Source organism: Delphinapterus leucas, chromosome 14 (genome assembly GCF_059928025.1).
Source record: "Delphinapterus leucas isolate spDelLeu-1000000601 "Yukka" chromosome 14, BTC_Dleu_Yukka2, whole genome shotgun sequence".
NCBI lineage: Eukaryota > Metazoa > Chordata > Mammalia > Artiodactyla > Monodontidae > Delphinapterus > Delphinapterus leucas.
Genome location: NC_143142.1, coordinates 51,523,569 through 51,544,325, shown reverse-complemented (window position 1 = coordinate 51,544,325; position 20,757 = coordinate 51,523,569). Strand labels below are relative to the sequence as shown.

At 35.7% G+C, this 20,757-nt stretch overlaps 1 protein-coding gene and 1 pseudogene across 13 annotated transcripts in view; one reads left to right on the top strand and one right to left on the bottom strand.

The window, feature by feature from the left end:
- The window catches only part of KIAA1328 (KIAA1328 ortholog), a 370,157-nt gene that overhangs the window by 163,647 nt on the left and 185,753 nt on the right, over nt 1-20,757 (bottom strand). The gene's annotated exons all lie outside the window — the stretch shown is intronic.
- LOC111181430 (large ribosomal subunit protein uL4 pseudogene) lies at nt 16,004-19,934 on the top strand (annotated as a pseudogene).

The following is a 20,757-nucleotide window of genomic DNA, read 5'->3' as shown; positions in this document are numbered from 1 at the left end:
AAGAATGTCCATATGTGTATAACTGAGTCACTCTGCTGTACAGCAGAGATTGGTACAATATTGTAAATCAACTATACTTCAATAAAAAATAAATTTAAAAAATAACTCAAAAGGAATTATAGACCTAAATATAAAAACAAAAACTAAAATTCTGAAGAAAACATGAGATAATCTATGCAACTATATAGTAGGCAAAATATGGTTTCCAGATTTAGCAAATAAAAATACAGGACTCCCAGTTAAATTTGAAATTTAGATAAACAACAAATAACTTTTTAGCATACCTATGTTACATTATATAGGACATACCAATATTTTAAAAAATCCACACATGGGTTATTGGTGGGCTCGGGTAGTTAAATCAGACACAGACTATTCCAGGTGATTTTGAAATAATGACTAAGTCATGAGCTGCAGACTAGTTTTGTACTAAAACCATGGTATAATGTGTGATATTTCAAGAATAGTTTGTCATTTTTACCCCAAAATTGTATTAAAATCTGAGAAAATTTTTTAATTACATGATTTTTACCTATAATAACTGAGTTACTGTAGTAATACTGTTTTAATCCTTTTTTTTTTTTTTTTTGGAGTACGCGGGCCTCTCACTGTTGTGGCCTCTCCTGTTGCAGAGCACAGGCTCCGGATGCGCAGGCTCAGCGGCCATGGCTCACTGGCCCAGCCGCTCCGCGGCATGTGGAATCTTCCCAGACTGGGACATGAACCCGTGTCCCCTGCATCGGCAGGAGGACTCTCAATCACTGCGCCACCAGGGAAGCCCTAATCCTTTTTTAAAATAAATTTATTTCATTTATTTATTTTTGGGTGTGTCAGGTCTTCATTGCTGCATGGGGCTTTCTCTAGTTGTGGAGAGCAGGGGCTACTCTTCGTTGCAGTGTGTGTGCTCCTCATTGAGGTGGCTTCTCTTGTTGCGGAGCACAGGCCCTAGAGCACGTGAGCTTCAGGATTTGTGGCATGTGGGCTCAGTAGTTGTGGCTCGCAGGCTCTAGAGTGCAGGCTCAATAGTTGTGGCACACAGGCTTAGTTGCTCTGCGGCATGTGGGATCTTCCTGGACCAGGGATCGAACCTGTGTCCCCTGCACTGGCAGGCGGATTCTTAACCACTGTGCCACCAGGGAAGTCACAATACTGTTTTAATTCTTAATCAATCTTGTTTCTAAATTGTGATTTTATATTATAAGCTAAATTAGGGAAATAATATTTTACTTATTTATTTACAATTTTATTTTATATGTAGTGAAACAAGCTTCACTGGACTTTTTGGTCAAGAAAAGACATCCCTTTTTTTTTTTTTTAAAAAATTGAAGTATAGTTGATTTACAATATTGTGTTAGTTTCAGGTATATAGCAAAGTATGGTCACGTATGTATTCTTTTTCAGATTCTTTTCCATTATAAGTTATTACAAGATGATGAATGTAGTTCTCTGTGCGATACAAAAAATCCTTGTTGTTTACTTTATATACAGTGGAATGTATCTGTTAAACCTATACTCCTAATTTATCCCTCCCCCCGCCAAGACATCACTTTTCTGAATACAGAAGTAGTTTATTACTATAAACCAAATGATGATGATGGAAGTGATTCTAAAGAAATAAAGGCCAAGGGGTCATACTAGCTTTACTTCATACTAGTTTTACTTAGAAGTGTGATTCCCTCATATACTGAGTTCAGTTTTGTGGCCATAAATGACAGTAAAGTGCTAAAACCACAGTGTGTTGCCCACCGATATATTCTGGCTAAAGAAGCAATGAAATTATCAAAACTTAAGAAGCATTTACATACATACATAAAGAAATAAGGGATTTTGAAATAAAGAGTACTGATCCAACAGAAGCAGTGTACAATGTTCACATATAATCATTACTATTTTGTAGGCTTATAAAGTAGCAATTTGGTTTACTAAGAACACAAAGACCATGCACAATTGTTGAAACATTAGTGCAAGACTGTATCAAAGGTGTATGCGTGATGTTGGGTAAATGTGTAGAAAAGAGAGTAGCTCAAGTACTCTTTTTTCATGACACTATAGCTTGATGTGGCTATGCAGGAACTAGCTAGTAATTCGAAAACAGCTCCATATAATAAAACTAGCAAAGTGTTTGTCATTGGAAGCTGAAGAATGCAAATATTCCACTAACATGGCAGATATTCTAGTACACATGCATTTTAAACATCATAATGATATGAAGAAAGAATAGCATTTTTTGGCTTCATTGCCAACAAACATAACCAATTTTGAACAGTATAAAACTATGAAGGCTTACATTATCCATAAATGTCGTTTGACAGCACAGCAGCAATAGGAAAATATTCTGGACCATGAATCAAATTATAAATAGACATATTAATTCCTTCATCTAGAATGTTTTACTATTTAAAAAATCAGGTGAATTAAATAGTGTGCTTAGCAACATGTTAAAAATGTGGATTTTATAAAGGCAAATGCATAAAATTTGAGTTTATTCTATTTATTTCTAATACAGAAGCCAACCACTAACAAATTACATGCTGAGGCATGATGGCTATAGAAGGGAAAAGTTTTGCTGGGAATTTGGAACAAATCTTAAGTGTTTCTGCAATGTAAGAAACTAATTTGGTCACAATTTTTATAAGATAGGAACCAGAGAGCCAACCTGCCTTATTTGACTGATATTGTTATTTTTTTACTGATTTTTAATACTTCTTTGCAAGGTTGAAATCCAACATTGTCTTCAATGGCAGATCAGATTGAAAAGCAAAAATGAATGGCAGTACTTTGGAAGAGCAGCGCCACTATGTATTTTTATGTCATATTCCATAATTTCAATAAAATTTATTTGTGATGATTTTTTTTTTTTTTTGGCCCCACTGTGTGTCATGTGGGATCTTAGTTCCCTGACCAGGGATCGAACCTAGGCCCCAGCAGTGAAAGTGCAGAGTCCTAACCCCTGGACCACCAGGGAATTCCCTATTTATGATGATCTTGATACTGAACATCTGTGAAAAATTATCATTGAACTCCTCTCAAATTAGATGTTTCAAATTTCATTTTCCATCAAAATAAGATCCATGCATAGAAAATCCATTTCTTTCATTGAAAGAATTTTAAATTTAACTATAATTTTAAAGAATTGTTGAAACTGGTTAGTGATAAAGGGCTAGAGACAAATTTTGAAAACATACCACCACTTCCTTCATTTTGGACAAAAAGTTAAAAGTTTAGAATGAATAATCAAAGCCTATTGAAACTGCTTTAAAATCTTTTCTTCCATTCCTAGCAATATACTATTGTGATATTTCTCTATGTGAGTGTTAATAAAACAAAACAGAAAGAGTTTAAATATATATGTTATCACCTGTGAGTATCACATCACCTCTCCAAACAAGACTGCACAGGTTATAAATGAAGGAGCAAGCTTGTGTATCACATTAAAAACTTTCAATGTTAACATACATAGTACTACTGATATAGCTGGCGCTCATTCAAAGTGTATACAGGCACTTATTCTGGGGGAATTGTGATTTCACACATACTTTTTTTTTTTTTTTAGTTATGACTGCAAACAAGAAAAAGTGATGTAATAGTCATTCTCTGTATTAATCACCTGTATGCATACTTTTGATGAAGCTTTTTATCATTTTTTCCTATGTTGTGTCTGTTCAGATTATGTTTACTAAAATATGTCTATTGAAACTTTTAATAAAAATTTTGTCACATTTCATTTTATAGTACTTAATTTTTAATAAATTTTTTAAAAGTTTTAGTCCATGGAGATGGACAAAAATAATCAAACCTGCTTCTTCACCACAGATAATTTAGGAAGCCCTGACCCAAATCATCTAGAACACAGTCAGTCTATTAGAACACTACTTTGAAAAGATGGATTTGTTCCAACATGATTTATATATTAGGGAATAATCTGAAAATAATGCAAACTTCATGTTTGCTCCTGAACAGTTCTTTTTGTGAAACACACTATGTGAACACAGAAAACTGCACCCAGCTGAACTGGTCCATGTAGGAATTTACACAATGCACACACCCACACACCTGAAACAACCATCAGTTATCTCAGTTCCTCAGGAATGTAACACTACAAGGTTGTGCTTTGCTATCCTTTTACATTGTGAACTTTTCAATATAAGAAAACAATCTCCTAAATGTCTAAGCATCCTTGTTCAGAAACATCAAGCAGTACACGCAAAAGCCAAGTTTCAAGTATTGAGGAGAAGCTTGATATAATAAAGTATTTGGAAAGAAACATGGGAATGTGCCATTCCCTGAGCAATGAGCATAATGGAATCCACATTGAGGACCATCAGGGACAATCTGCAAAAAAGTCTATGACTGATATAACTTCAAGTGCTACAAAGTCATTAAGAACACGGCCTAAAGAAAAAAAACAATGGAAAGACTGGTGAACATTTAGATTGAAGGCCAAACAGCAAAATAACCAAGAACAACCTTTTTCACAAAGAGAAAGCAGTATCAATATACAATGACCTTCAATGTGAATCACCCAAACCTGTAGAAGTGGCTCCTTTTCATGCTAGTTATGGCTGGCTTAATGCTTTCAACTACCTCTTTATCCGTCTCACAAAGCTCATAAATCCAGGGACTATTGCTATTTATTTTAAAGAAATTGAAAAGGGATACTTTGCAACTGAATAATGATATGTCTGAGAATTCCTCCTTTCCTCAAAAAAGTAAATGCTAAACAGAGTTTTAAATAAAGTTAGAAAGCAAAATGCGTGAAATGTTATAGTGCATGAATTACGAAGTTAAAGGTCAAAACTACTACCCATTTTGTTTGAGATGTCTTCAAATACGGTACTTGCTTCCTATTTTGAGGGATTCACCTTATGCAATCAAGCATATGGAACCAACAGAGGTGCCATTTTGCCTGCCATTGGTAGCTTAATTTTAAAGTTTTTTACATTACTACTAGCTTAGAAAATAGCGACATGAAAAGGCATGGCAGACAGTGAAAGCATTCCCCAACTCACAAACATCCATTGGCAAAGGGTGGAAGCCATATTGACTCAAGGTATTTGAGCACAACCTATCAACAATCATTAACTATTTGCTAATTAAGTTATGTTGACTCAGCACTGTCCCGTATGAAGATAGATTTAAAAAGAAAACAAGAAAAGGTTGAGCAGAGACATCAGTGGACACGCATTGAAGGGAAATATATTCTACAGAATTAACACAGGCAAGTCACAAAACAAACAAAGAAAAGGACAGCAACAAAAATAACCTTCAATAAGAAGCCAGAGTTGCTACAATATATTGCATAAAATGTCCAGTTTTCAATGAAAAATTACAAGAATTTCAAAGGAATAGGAAAGGGTTACCCATGTTAAGAAAAAAAAAGTCAACTGTCTCTGAAGGGGCCCAAATATTGGGCTTACAAAGGTTTCAAAAGAGCTATTATAAATAGGTTGAAAGACCTAAAGAAAAACACATTTAAAGAATTAAAGGAAAGCACGATATTGACAACAAATGGAGAATCTCAGCAAAGAGATAGAGGGAAAAAATATATATGAAAGAACCAAATGGAAATACTAGAATTGAAAAGCATAATGAGTAAAATGAAAAATTTAGTAGAGGGGCTCCTCAGCAGATGTGAAATAGCAGAAGAAAGAACAGTAAACTTAAAAGTAGGTCAATAGAGATTATTTAATCTGAAGAGCGGAAAAAGAAAAAAAGGGATGAAGAATAATTAGTCTCAGAAACCTGTGGGTAACCAGGAATACCTACATACATGAAATGGGAGTCCCAGAAAGAGAGAAAAGAGAAATGGGGGAGAAAAATATTTGAAAAAAAAAATGACAGTCAAAATATTTTTATTTTGATGAAAAATATTAATCCACAGATCCAGGAAGCTCAACAAATTCCAAGAAGAATAAACATAAAAGATCCACATTTAGACAAGTTATGGTCAAGCTGTTTAAAGCTAAGCAAAAAGAAAATCTTCAAAGGAGTAAGGGAAATGATTTATTACATATAGGGAACAAGAACACATTACACACACACACATGTGCGCGCGCATGCGTGCGCGCGCAAAGAAATCAAGGAAGACACAAATAAATGGAAAGATACTGCTAAAAAAAATATTAACAACTAACAGCTCATCAAAAACAGTTGAACAAAAAGGCAGTGGGATGGTACAAAGTCCTAAAAGAAGTAAACTGTCAACCAAGAATTTTATATCCATCTAAACTATCCTTCAAAATGAAGGCAGAATAAAGATATTTCCATGTTTAAAAACAAAGCAAAGCAAAACAAAAAGACTTAGAGAATAGTTGCTGGTAGACCTGCTTTATAAGAAATGTTAAATGAAATCCTTTAGGCTAAACAGAAATTTACACCAGTTACTTCAGTGTACAGGCATAAAGGACACCAGAAAAGATAATCTTGTAGGTAAACGTAAAAGAATTTGTATATGTGTGAATTCTTAACTGCTTTACAAGACAATTACATAAAAATCACAGTTATAAAACAGTATTATTGGGCTTTTAACATGAAAAGATTATATGTATGACAACAATAGCATAGTAGAGTAGGGAGGAAATGTTATATTGGAGCCAAGCTTATATTTTACTGGAATACTGTTAGAATTCATCTTAAGGAGATTATGGTAAATTAAAATGCATATTGTAATCACAAGAGCAATGATTTAAAAAACAGCCAAGGAATTAAAATGTTACACTACAAAACATTTATTTAACACAAAAGAAGGCAGTGAAGAAGCAGCAGAGGAACAAAACCACATGAGATATAAAGAAAAACAGGAGCAAAATGCAGGATATAAATCCAACCATATCACAATTACATTAAATGCAAATGGATTAAACTTTCCAAGAAAAAGGCAGGGATTGTCAAACTAGATAAAACAACGAGGTCCAAATGTATGCTATCTATAATAGCCACACTTTAGATTCACACATAAATAGCTTGAAAGTAAAAGGATGGAAAAAGATATACCATGCACATAGTAACGTAAGAGAACTAAAGTAGCTATGCTAATATCTTTAAGTAAAATATATTACTAGCGATGAAGGACATTTCCTATTGATAAAATGATCAATTTATAAGAAAAAAAAGTGATTATAAACTATTATAAACTATTATATGAACCTAACAGCTGAATTCTCAAGGCACATGAATCAAAACTTGAAAAAAACTGAGGGAGAAATAAACAATTTAATAATAAGAAATGGGAGACTTCAATACTCCATTTTCAACACAAGGTGGAATAACTAAACAGAAAATCAGCAAAAACATAAAAGAACGATAAGTCAACCAACCTGACCTGACATCTATAGAACATTCTATCTAACAACAGTAGAAATCATATGAAACATTCTTCGGGAAAAAAAATTTTTTTGCTAGAGCATAAAACAAATCTTAACAAATTTCAAAGGGTTGAAATTATGTGAAATATATTTCCTGTACATAATGAATTTAAATCAGAAACCAACAACAGAAAATAATTTGGGAATTCAAATGTTTAAAAATTAATGCATGTCTAAATAAATCATGGATCTAAGAAGAAGTCAAAAGGTGTTACTACTATGATTATGTTATGTTATATGGCAAAAGAAAGATCATCTGGATGGGTCTAATCTAATCATAGAAGTGCTTTAAAAGGAAAGTTTTCTTCAGCTGGTAGAAGAAGGGGAAGTCAAAGAGATTTGAAAAAACAAGAAGAAATCAACATGCTGTTGTTGGCTTGAAGATGAACAGGGCCAGGTGATTAGAAATGTGGGCAGCCTGTCAAAGTTGAGAGTGGCCCCCAGATGACAGTAAGCAAGGAAAAGGGGACCTTAGTCCTACATTGCAAGGACCTGAATTATACCAAAACCTGAATGAGTTAGGAAGTGGATTCTTCTTCAGAGTGTCCACAGGACAGCCCAGGCCAGGGGACCCCTTCATTTCAGCCCTGTGGGACACTCAGCAGAGAACCCCATCAAGATCAACCAGGCTTGTGACCTATAGAACTGTGAAATAATCAATGAATGTTGTTTTAAAGTGCTAAATTTATTATAATTTGTGACACATAAATAGAAAACGAATAGAACTCATAACTAATAAGGAAACTGAACAAGTAATAAAAAAAATCTTTCCACAAAGGAAAGTTCAGGCCCAGATGGCTTCACTGATTAATTCTCTCAAATATATAAAGAAATAATAACACCCATTCACAAACTTTCAGGAAATAGAGGAGGAAACACTTCTCAACACATTCTATGAGGCTAGTATTACGATAATATCAAGCCAAAGATATCTTAAGGAAAACAAGGATCAATCTCTCTAAGAATGTAGACCTAAATATCATCAACAAAATATTAGTAAACCAAATCTCACATAAGATAAAAGAACTTATACACAATGATCAAGTGAGATTTATTTCAGGAACGTAAGGTTGGCTTAACATCAAAAAAATCAATTCAAGTAATACAGTGTATTCATAGAATGAAAAACAAAAACCAAAACCACACAATTATCTAAACAGAAGCAGAAAAAACGTTTGACAAAATTCAACAACCCTTCACAATAAAGACTCTCAGCAAACTAGGAAGAGAACTTTCTTAACTTGATAAACAGTGTCTATAAAAAAATCTATAGCTATAGGTTTTATTTAAGAGTACTTAATGGAAAAAGATCAAAAACAAAAAATGCATGTCCACTGTCATCTCTTCAAGTCAACACTATACTAAAAGTTTTAGTGCAATAAGGCAAAAAAAAAAAAAAAAGACATTATGGAAAGAAAGGAAAACTTATTTGTAGACATCATGATCCTTTATGTGGAAAATACTGAGGAATCTACAAACAAAACAGAAAAGCTACTAGAATAGTTAGTTCAGCAAGGTCACAAAATACACAAGATCCATATGCAAACATCAATTTTACCCTTAAACAACACAGGGTTTGAACTGTGTGGTTCCAGTTACACGAGGATTTTTTTTCCACGAGAAAAATAACTCAATTTAAAAATGGGTAAATAAATGGGCAAAAGATATAGTAGGCCTTTAACCAATGAAGGCATACAAATGGATAATAACCATATGAAAAGATGCTCATCATTATTAAACATTAGGAAAGCTAAAGTGAATAGCCTGGGACTTCCCTGGTGGCACAGTGATTAAGAATCCGCCTGCCAATGCAGGGGACATGGGTTCGAGCCCTGGTCTAGGAAGATCCCACATGCCGCAGAGCCACTAAGCCCGTGCACCACAACTACTAAGCCTGTGCTCTTGAGCCCGTGAGCTACAACTACTGAAGCCTGCGCGCCTAGAGCCCGTGCTCTGCAACAAGAGAAGCCGCTGCATTGAGAAGCCCACGCACCACAACGAAGAGTAGCCCCTGCTCGCTGTAACTAGGGAAAGCCTGCACGCAGCAATGAAGACCCAACACAGACGAAATTAATTAATTAATTTAAAAAAATAAAGTGAATACCCTGTTAAAACCAAGGAGAGAAAGTACTTCACATCTACTATAATGGTGATAATCAAAAATATAGAAAATGAGGAGCTGGAGAAACTGGAATTCACATATACTGTTGGTGAGAATGTAAAATGATATGGCCATTTGGGAAACAGTTTAGTAATTTCTTCAAAAATTAAGCATAAAATTACCATACTACCCAGCAATTTCTCTCCTAGGTACCTATCCAAGAGAAATGAAAACATATGTCCACATAAACACTTGTAACACAAATGTGCACGATGACACTATTCATAATAGCCAAAAACTGGAAACATTCCAAATCTCTATTAACTGGTGAACTGTGAAACCAAATGTGGTGTATCTATAAAATGGAACAGTATTCAGCAATAAAAAGAAGCAAACTACTGATACATGCTCCAACATGGATGAACCTCAAAAAATGATGCTAAGGGAAAGAAACCAAATGCAAATGGCTCTCTATTGTATGACCCTATTTATATGAAATGTCCAGAAAAGGCAAATGCATAGAGACAGAAAGCAAACTAGTGGTTGCCTAGGGCTGAGGGTAGTAATAGGAATGACTGCAACAGGGCATGAGGGATCCTTCAGCAGGCATGGTCCTTAATGGACCAATGCTGGTTGAATGTCATAAAACTGGACTGTGTGATGGTTGTATATTCTATAAATTTATCAGCAACATTCACCTTTAAAATGGGTGAATTTTATAATAAAAAGACAACATTCATTCATTCACTAACATTTACTGAATGCATACCTTGTATTAAATACTGATCTAGGTACTACGGAACCATCAAACATAATGAGCCTGCTGTAATGAAAATCCACATTTTAGTGGAAAGAGACAAATTAGTAAACAAACTAATTACAAGGTCATTTGTCATTTTTTAAGTAGTATAAAGACAATAAAAATCAGGCTTTTTGATGAAGAATAACTGGGGTGAATGACAGAGGCTCAATGAACCCTTTCCACTTCTTTTACTTGCCTCAAGATTTCTTTACAAGGTCCCTTCTGCTATGATAGACAACATGTCATTAATACAGGAGATCCACACTTCATCTTGTTTCAGACGGGCCTTTAGAGCCTATTGGCTGGAAAGTAACTTGATTTGGGAGAGATTTATTACACAGTGCCCTAAATACTTAATGGCAATATATAATTAGAGAACAATACAATTTGTATTAAACAGGTGGAAGGAGGTAAAGTTGACTATAATGACAACAAAAAACACAAGTGGGGCAGATGCTGCTTACGTCACTGCTGAGAGGGAGTGATGATGAATACTCAAATCAAACATGAATCACCGCACAGTTTATAATATATAGTTTCTTCAGGGCCTGAAAATCATTATGATATACTGTATACTGATAACTTTTGGACATGTTTTGGCTGAGATCATGATTAGGATGATTATTTAAGCTTGAAACAGTCTAAAGAGCACAACAACTTAAATTAGTTCTTTAGACTAAGCCTAGAAAGTAGGAGAAGCCCTGCTCACAGAAAACTGTCCTAAAATGCTGCTGTGGAGGAGGGAAGGGGTATGGGTGGCAACAACACAAACCTGAATTCTCACAGCACTTTTCATGTAGGATGGAAGGGAGTGAACCCAGGCATTTAAACCAGGCCATTACTCTTGGCAAGGATTCCAAATATTGGGTTGGCAAAAAAGTTCGTTCGGGTTTCCCATAACATCTTACAGGAAAACCTGAAAGAGCTTTTTGGCCAACCCAATACAAAAAGCAGGTACCTGTGAGCACAGACTGGCCTACTCGCAACAGTCTTCATGTTTCTACATGTCTCAACAAGAACTAAACAAGTCAAATTGTATGGAATATCTGTGCATGCCATCATCTGTTCAACACAGCCGAACTGTCTAAATGACCTGTACGTAAAGGGCTTCCACCGATAAGTCTCACCTAGGAAGACTGGCACAACTTGGGTAGGCACAGACAGCATCCTCAGTCTATCAGGTATATTAGCGGAGTCCTAAACACCTAGTAATTTAAATGACACCACAGTCAACGTGATTTTGATTAATCTCTTAGCGAGAAGGACAGGACAATCGGCTTCTTCCCAAGAAGTATTCAAACCTGGAAGTCTTGCTCATTAGTATAATATTAGTCATAGTTATAGTCCCTCTCCCAGTTAATATTTTTCAGGCTGGTGCAATGGGTGTCCAGCATAAAGTGGCTGCTAATCCATAAGATATTTAATATATTTCTTGGAAATACAAATAAACAACTGTACATGTTTGTTAACTTGGCTATGAAAGACTGCTAAATCAGCCTACTTTAGTCCGCAAGAAAGGCATTCTCCTTAGTTGTCACAATGTTGCCTTTCAACGCTCTCTGGAAATCACTCTGACCAAGTGTGGTTTCTTTCACAGGGCAGCCAAACTTGCTAGGCAGCACCAAACACACCTGCAATCAAGTGCTTACAAAACAGAGTGAGAATTTTTTTGGCACTATTAAGAAAACAGAAACAGCCATAAACGTAAGACCTTCCTAATATTTGTAAACCCAAACCTGACACAGAACCTCTCTTCTCCTCGGAAGGCATACTTTGAGGGAAAGGCAGAGGGGAGAAAGCTGAGGCATCGTGGAGAAGTAGAGAGGAACAGAGGGGAGCAGAGAAGAGTAGAGGAGAGAGGAAAGGAAGAGCAACATTGAAAAAATAACACTTTAGTACAGTTCATACAGGTTTTTAAAAACTATTTTAAACTCAAAGGACTCATTTTTGTGTTAAAAATTGCATATTTGATTACCTCACTCCAAACCAAAATTAGTTTAAATCCTTCTATCTAAACAGAAAAATCATAGAAAAAGGACATAAAGAATGGATAAAAGTGATGACAAAGAGACTTGTCAGTTTCCATCTTATAGACTTTTCCTGTTTTCTAGTACTTGTGTGATTAAGCACACTGATCATTTCTTCAGACAGAAAATATTTCTAACCTATCTGTACCAAGAAGATAATTCAGGAAGATGTATTTATAAAACGCTGCATGTGATAGGACTCACCAGCAGTTTGATTAACGGAAGACATTTATTTCTGTTACACTAGCACAAATATTCTCCAACTTTAGTGTTCGTAAGAATCACCTGGAGGGCTTGCTAAAAATGCAGATTTCTGGGTCCCACTGCCAGAGTTTCTAATTCAGTAGGTATGAGTTGGGTCCTGAGGATCTGCATTTTTAGAAAATTTCCCAAGTGATGCTGATGCTGCTGGTCTAGGAGACACATTTTGAGAACCACTGTGCTACCAAATGCCTCCTGACTTGATGAATGTGTTCCATCTGGCTGTGGGAAGTCAGTGTTCAGATATTTTTCATTCCCTTACCTCATACAATGGGCCAAACACAATTTCCTTTCCTGCTCTGGTCTCCTCCTCTATGACTGGTTTATACCTAAACATTTATTATTTATCCTCTTTTTGTGAATATTGGAACAAATAATTCTTTCCCATTAAAGTGGGTACCTTCTGTTCCATAAAGTATCTTTTTCTCAAAAGTCTCTGTGTGTTCTATATGTAACTAATAGAAGAAAAGTATATTTGGAGTTCTTTTCACTCCTTTTGCTCTCCCCTTTATTCTTATTTTATATCCATTACTTTTCAGCATCTTTTAGTTCTGCACAGTAGCAGATGAACCTCATTCAGCTCTTTTGTTCAACAATGTTGATTAAACTTTCTACTTCCTACCTTATCGGAATTTGCTTTTATTTTAAGACCAAATCTACTTATGACAAGAGCACACATAAACCTTTGGGATGCAGAGGATAATTAACCTATCCGTAACTACATTTCATTTCTCTATCCTTTCAGGGTATTAACAGATTTTCACAAAGTACTGCATCATACAGAAGGCACATGGGATATACCTGATAGAGCACCTTTTAGTGGGTGAAGTCACAGTTTATTTCATTTTATTTTTTTAATGAGAATTATTTATTTATTTAATTTTATTTTTGGCTGTGTTGAGTCTTTGCTGCTGCGTGCGGGCTTTCTCTAGTTGTGGAGAGCGGGGGCTACTCTTGGTTGCAGTGTGCGGACTTCTCATTGCGTTGGCTTCTCTTATTGCAGAGCATGGGCTCTAGGCGCATGGGCTTCAGTAGCTGTGGTGTATGGGCTCAGTAGCTGTGGCTCACGGGCTCTAGAGCGCAGGCTCAGTAGTTGTGGCACATGGGCTTAGTTGCTCTGCGGCATGTGGGATCTTCCCAGACCAGGACACGGATTCGAGTGTCCTTCATTGGCAGGCGGATTCTTAACCACTGCACCACCAGGGAAGTCCCCAAAGTTTATTTTTATTAAGAGTTAAATCTGATTCCTATAAGGAGATGTTAATAAAGCTCAAAGACATGCCCAAAGTAACTGAATCTAGAGCCAAAACCATGAAGTTTGGTTTCCAGCCGTGAAGGCCAGATATTTATATTTCTGTGATTCTTATTTAAATCTCTATTTCTCTTTTATTACTTTGGACCCTCAAAATAAGTATTCTTTACAAGATTCCTATTACACATCAATTTGGGCTTTAATTACAAGTTACAATAAATCTGACAACAATGTATCTTCTCTTCCCTTAAATTTTCTCATTTAAGTATTTTTCTGGGCCATAAGGTTATATTTTTACCTTCTTTAAAAGAGCAAAAAGCATTCAATACTATATCTCCTATAAGGTTTTGTTACTGTGCATTTGTTATGCTCACAATACACTTTCTCCCTCCCATAAAGCCTCTTTGTTTTCTTAAGAATACCATTAAATTTGTATGCTAAAATTTAAAAACTACATTAAAAAGATAGTTTCAATGAAAATTCCATTTTGGGGTATTACAGAGGGGGATACACTTACCTGTCCACTACAAACTAGAAAAAATATATAAAACAACTGTTTTCAGACATTGGACAACAGCTAGTAAAGGTATATGATCCCTGGAAGAAGGCAAACAAATGAGCTAAGCCATACAATGGTCCTTCATTTCTGTTTGGACAAACATCCCAGACTACGCTAGAGGGAGGGTAGTCCTAAGCAGAACACAAAAGTCTTGGTGAATTACGGAGACAGAGATCGGAGTTCAGGGAGGCTGAGGTGGCTAGAAGTTACAGAACAGAGTCCCAGAGAAGAGAGAGCTATTCAGAAAAATAGCTGAGTAATCGGCACATAGGCCCGTTTGAGTTTTTGCTGAATGCCAAGACTGCACATGTGTAGAGTTAAACTGCGATAGCCTGGGAAAAGAACAACCAGGGAGTTGGAAGTAAAACAGTTCCCAGAAGTCACACAGAACAGGGAGGTGTACAAGTTTTGACCAGTCAGAATGAGAAACTCATAGCTGATCCCAGGATACTCAGTCCTATTGAGAACCCAGAAAGAGCTAACTAAATGGTTGTTAGAGAAAAATCTAGCCTACAGACTAGTCCTAATAAAGCCTAAATATAAGCTTCTAAGAAGTCAAGATCTACCAATAACTTAAATGCCCGCTAGGACACTCTACAAAGGAAGACAACAAAATCTAGATACTCATTAATGTAACATACACATTAACGAACAGCCAATAAAAAATTACAAGACATACGATGAAATTTGACTAGTCAATCAAGAGGAAAAAAACCCAGAAATGACAAATGATGAAATTAGCATATGAGGATTTAAAAAAATCTATTATAAATAAGCCCAACATAATTAAAGATTTAAAGAAAAACATGAACATAATAATAAGATATAAAAAATAACCAAATGATAGTCAATAGATGAAAAATGACAAATCTAAAATGTTAACTCCATGCAGTAAAAGTTTCAGGAGATTAGACGTTGCTTAAGGAACTTGAAGACACAGAAATAGACACTATCCAAACTGAAACACATAGAGAAAAAAATTAAGATTGGGGAACAAAGCCTTAGTAACTTGTGGAATGATACAAGTGATACATGTAATTGCAGTGACAGCAGAGGTGAAGATAGAAAAAATATATGAAGAAATGATGATTTAAAATATTAAATTTAATAAAATCTATAAACCCACAGACCCAAGAAGCTCAATGAAATTCAAGCAGAAAAACACAAAGAACACCAAGGGGCACCGTTATCAACTTGCCAAAAACTAGTGATAGAAAGTTCTTGAGCAGGAAGATTAAAAAACACATGACATACAAAGAAACAGAATAAGAATGAATCTTATTTAAAAATCTCATTAGAAAAAACCATACCAACCAGAGGAAATTATAGAATATTTTAAAACTGGTGAACAGAAAACAAAAACACACTGCTAAGCCAGAACTGTATAAAAATTTCCTTTAAAATTGAAAGTGAAATAGATATTTTCACACAAACAAAAGATAGAAGAATTTATTACCAGATAATCTGTATGGCCATAAACAAACAAACAAACATATATCTTCAGGTATAAATAAAATAATACTAAATGGAAACTTGGAAACAAACGAATAAAGACTTCCAGAAAATGGAAATATAAGCAATATCTTTTCATATTTAAAATTTACCTAAAACAAAGATAATGAGCCCAAGCTTTTCCCATGGGAGCCGCCAGGTCGAGAGGAGCATAGTCTTCTCCTCTCACTGCCGTGGCATGTGCTCATCCACTGATATCAGTGTTCTCTTAAAAGGAGGAGTCATCTGGCATAAATGTCACTTTACCTGCTGTGTTCAAGGCTCCTGCTCAACCAGATATTGTGAACTCTGTTCACACCAACTTGCACAAACACAGCAGATAGCCCTATGCTGTCAGTGAATTAGCAGGTCATCAAACCAGTGCTGAGTCTTTGGGTGCTGGCTAGGCTCTGGCTCAAGTTTCCAGGGTTCGAGGCAGTTGGACTGACTGTTCTGGCCAGGGTGCCTTTGGAAATAACTATCATGGGGGCCACATGTTTGCGCCAACCAGAACCTGGCAACATTGGCACCGCAGAGTGAACACAACACAGAAGTGATATGCCATCTGCTCTGCCCTGGATGCCTCGGCCTTATCAGCACTGGTTATGTCTAAAAGTCATTGTATTGAGGAAATTCCTGAACTTCCTTTGGTGGCTGAAGATAAAGCTGAAGGCTACAAGAAGAACAAGGAGGCTGTTTTGCTTCTTATGAAATCTAACAGGCCTTCTTAAGGCATGGAATGATTTCAAAAAGGTCTGTGGCTCACAGCAAATGAGAGCTGGCAAAGGCAAAATGAGGAACTGTGTCATCCAGGGTAGGGAACCCTGCATCATCTATAATGAGGACAACGGTATCACTGAGGCCTTCAGAAACATCCCTGGAATTACTCTGCTTAGTGTAAGCAAACTGAACATCTTGCAACTTACTCCTGATGAGCACATGGGACATTTCTGCATTTGGACTGAAAGTACTTTCCCCAAGTAAGATGATCTGTATGGCATTTGGCATGAAGCTGCCTCCTTCAAGGGCAACTACAACCTTCCCATGTGCAAGATACTCAAAACAGACCTTTGCAGAATCTTGAAAAGCCCAGAGATCCAAAGAGCCCTCAGAACACCACACAGATTCATCTGTGAGTCCAGAAGAAGAATCCACTGAAAAACCTGAGAATCACGCTGAAGCTAAACCCATATGCAAAGACCATGCACTGGATGGACATAATTCTTCTCTAGGAGAAGAATCACAAACTCTGGATGGATAAGGCAGCAGCAGCGTTAGCAGCCATATCAGATGAGGAAGGGGTTCCAGGCAAGAAGCCTGTGGTGGAGAGGAAAGGAAAGAAGGCTGCTGGTGTTATGAAGAAGGCTTTTGTGGGGAAAAAGGCTGCAGTGACCAAAAAACCACCAGCTGAAAAGAAGCCCACAGAAAAGAAACCCACCGCAGAAGAAAAGAAGCCTGCTGCATAAACTTTAATTTGTGCATTCCATAAAGGTCAGATCATTTTGGACAGCTAATTCTGAATAAAGACCTGATCAAAGAGGCAAAAAAGAAAAGAAAACAAAAACAAAAAAATGAGCCCCAAGTAGAGATAATGCTAAAACTGTTGACATATATACATTACTATGTATGAAATAGATAACTAATGAGAACCTACTGTATAGCACAGGAAACTCAGTGCTCTGTGGTGACCTAAATGGGAAAGAAGGGGGGACATACGTATACATACAGCTGATTCACTTTGGTGTACAGAAGAAACTAATACAACATTATAAAGCACCTATACTCCAATAAAAATTAATTTAAAAAAAGGCAGGAAAAACTAAAGAAAAACTGAAAAATTGGTGAAAAACAGAAAATAAATTACAAGATGGTAGATTTAAACCCAACCATATTGGATAATTAATCAAGTGTAAAAGATACTAACACTCCAATAAAAAGCCAGGGATGTCAGACAGGATTATAAACCAAAACCAACTACATGCCAAATCCAACTATGAGAACCCTAGTTTAATTATAAAGACAAAGATAGGGAAAACTAGAAGGATGGAAAAGAATATACTCTACAAATTCTAATTATAAGAAAGCTGGAGTGGCTATATTAATATCATACAAGGTATTTCAGAACAAGTAATATTATCAGGGATAAAGAAGCATGTTACAAAATGAAAGAACTTAATGCACCAAGAAGACATTACAATCCTAAATGCAAAGGCATCTGATAACTGAAATTCAAAATATGTGAAGGAAAGATAGAAATAAAAAGAAAAATAAATCCATAATCATATTTGGAGCTTTCAAAGCTCTCAGTTAATGACAGAAAAAACAGACCCCAAATCAGTAAGTATATAGAAGACCTGAACAAATACTTTAAAAACATTGACCCTATTGCTATATATTGACTACTCCATCCAATAATTGTAGATTAGGTTACTTTTACATGTGGATGAACTATTCAGCAAGATAGGTCGTATCACAGGATATAAAACAAGTCTCAATAATTTCAACATATTGAAATTGTGGAGACTCCATTTTCTGACACAGAGGAATTAAATTAGAAATAAATGTCAGAAAGTTATCTGAGAAATCTGCAAAAATTTGAAATTAAGAAAAATTTATAAATGATTATAAACCGTTCAAAGAGGAAACCACAAAGGGAATTAGAAAATATTTTGGGGCTTCCCTGGTGGCTCAGTGGTTGAGAGTCTGCCTGCCAATGCAGGGGACACGGGTTCGTGCCCTGGTCCGGGAAGATCCCACATGCCGTGGAGCGGCTAGGCCTGTGAGCCATGGCCACTGAGCCTGCGCTCCGCAACGGGAGAGCCCACAACAGTGAGAGGCCCATGTACCGAAAAAAAAAAAAAAAAAAAAAGAAAATATTTTGAAAAAAAAAAGCACAACATAAGAAAGTGTGGGATGCAGGTAAAGGAGTTCTCAGAGGGAAATTTATAACATTAAATGTTTATAACTTTAAATGTTTAAATGTGTACATCTGTAATTTTAAATGAAAAGAATAAAGTCCCAAACCAATGATCTAAATGTCAATCTTGGAAGTTAGAAAAAGAAATGCAAATTAAAACTGAAATAAATAGAAGGAAAAATAAACATAAGGCCAGAAATAAATGATATAGAAAACAAACAATAGAGAAAATCTAATACAAGCTGTTTTGTTAAAAAATCAATAAGATTGATCAAGAAAAAAAAGATACAAATCATCAAAATGAAAAAGGGGCACACAGATGCAATGCCACAGACATCATCAAGTTGAAAAAGGAATATTATGAACAACTTCATGCTACTTATATGACAACTTACGAAATGTACAAATCCCTTAAAAGACAGAAATTACCAAAACTGACTGAAGACAAAAGAGAACATCTTAATACCTCCATGTCAATTAAAGAAATTATAATATCACAAAGATAGAAAATAGAAAAAGGAAGAAACAATTTCCAATTCATTTAGTGAAGACAGAATTGCCTTAATACCAAACCAGATAAAACTACTAGGAAAAAAAAAACCTACAAATAACTTCACAAAACACAGATGATGTTAAAATGTTGGGGAAACAAGAAAAATAAGACAATGCAGAGATAACGAAATGGTCAGTTGCTCCTTGCCAACTGCTGCCACAGTCTCCACACACAATCACTGTCAGCTGTAAACAAATTAAGCTCAGTGGTTCACAGGTGTTCACAGTCATAACACAAAAATGAACCTTCCTTCAGAAATGTAGCATTTAAAAGTTCTGAGGTGGAACTAAGAAAGATAAAAACCAGAATCAAGTGTACTGCTTGCTACCATATGCTTCACTCCAACGCAGATTTTAAGTAGTCTCCTACTGGTATGAAAAAATATGATAACCATCTGCATTTAAATGTTAGCAGTGGTATTCAAAGAATGTATTAGAACTCGCTTGTTTACTGTTAAAGTTGTACAGCAACGTGATCAAATTATTTGCCTGATGGACTATGGAAACTTTATCCTAAGCCAGTAGAATATGTATGATGGCTTAGATTTTCATAATTATTTTTTCATCTTAACATAACTCTCATCTCCCAAAACAACTTCTTAACAATTTAATGAGAATAAAACCACAGTAAGATAATCTCTATTTCTTACATTCAGATTCAAAATATAAAACGACAGAAGTAAAGGAGTAAACTTGGAATTCCAACCAGTCTCCAGATTCCTTAAACTGCCATGTGATGACAATACTGTGTACCAAGCAAAAGCAGAAAGTATGTTTTAAGAGATTTTCCACTGGAAAATATACACAATTTAACATTCAAAGGTCTTTAATTTCCCACGGCATTATTAAATAGCAGCCTTTTCTCAAGGCACTTTGCTATCTAAACAGAAGACAGCAACAGAAACAACCCGCCAGTCCCTGTGCAGTGAAGTTCTCCTGAGACTGCAGTACCACCCTGAGACTTTAGCCACCTTTGATTTTAAAGCCGTCATTCTAAAATTTTAATAGGGAGTATAGTGGGTGATAGAGGATTTAAATCGGGGCTCACTCCTAGTAAATTCTCATTATTATATGAATTTTGAAAAATTAAAATCATATCCTCTATCTATACTCCATTAATAAATTTAACCAGAAATTCTATACGATCAGAAGAGAAATTGGCAATTCTTATACTCCTGAGTGTCAACAGCAGCTTTGACCTCAATTTCACTGAAGCACACACCTGGGTGGGTCTCTGCCAGGTCAAGTGCCAACTAAATTCTTCAATTAAAAAAAAAAAGCGTTTAAGGAACATTTATGCACTAACTGCTGCAAGGTAACTTTCAGGAAACTATCTTAACACCAAAACAAACACAAAGAAATCCTACCAAATAATTTTTAGAAACTGTGAAATGCCATGTCTAGAGTCAGAAGTTGGTAGTTGGTAGTTGT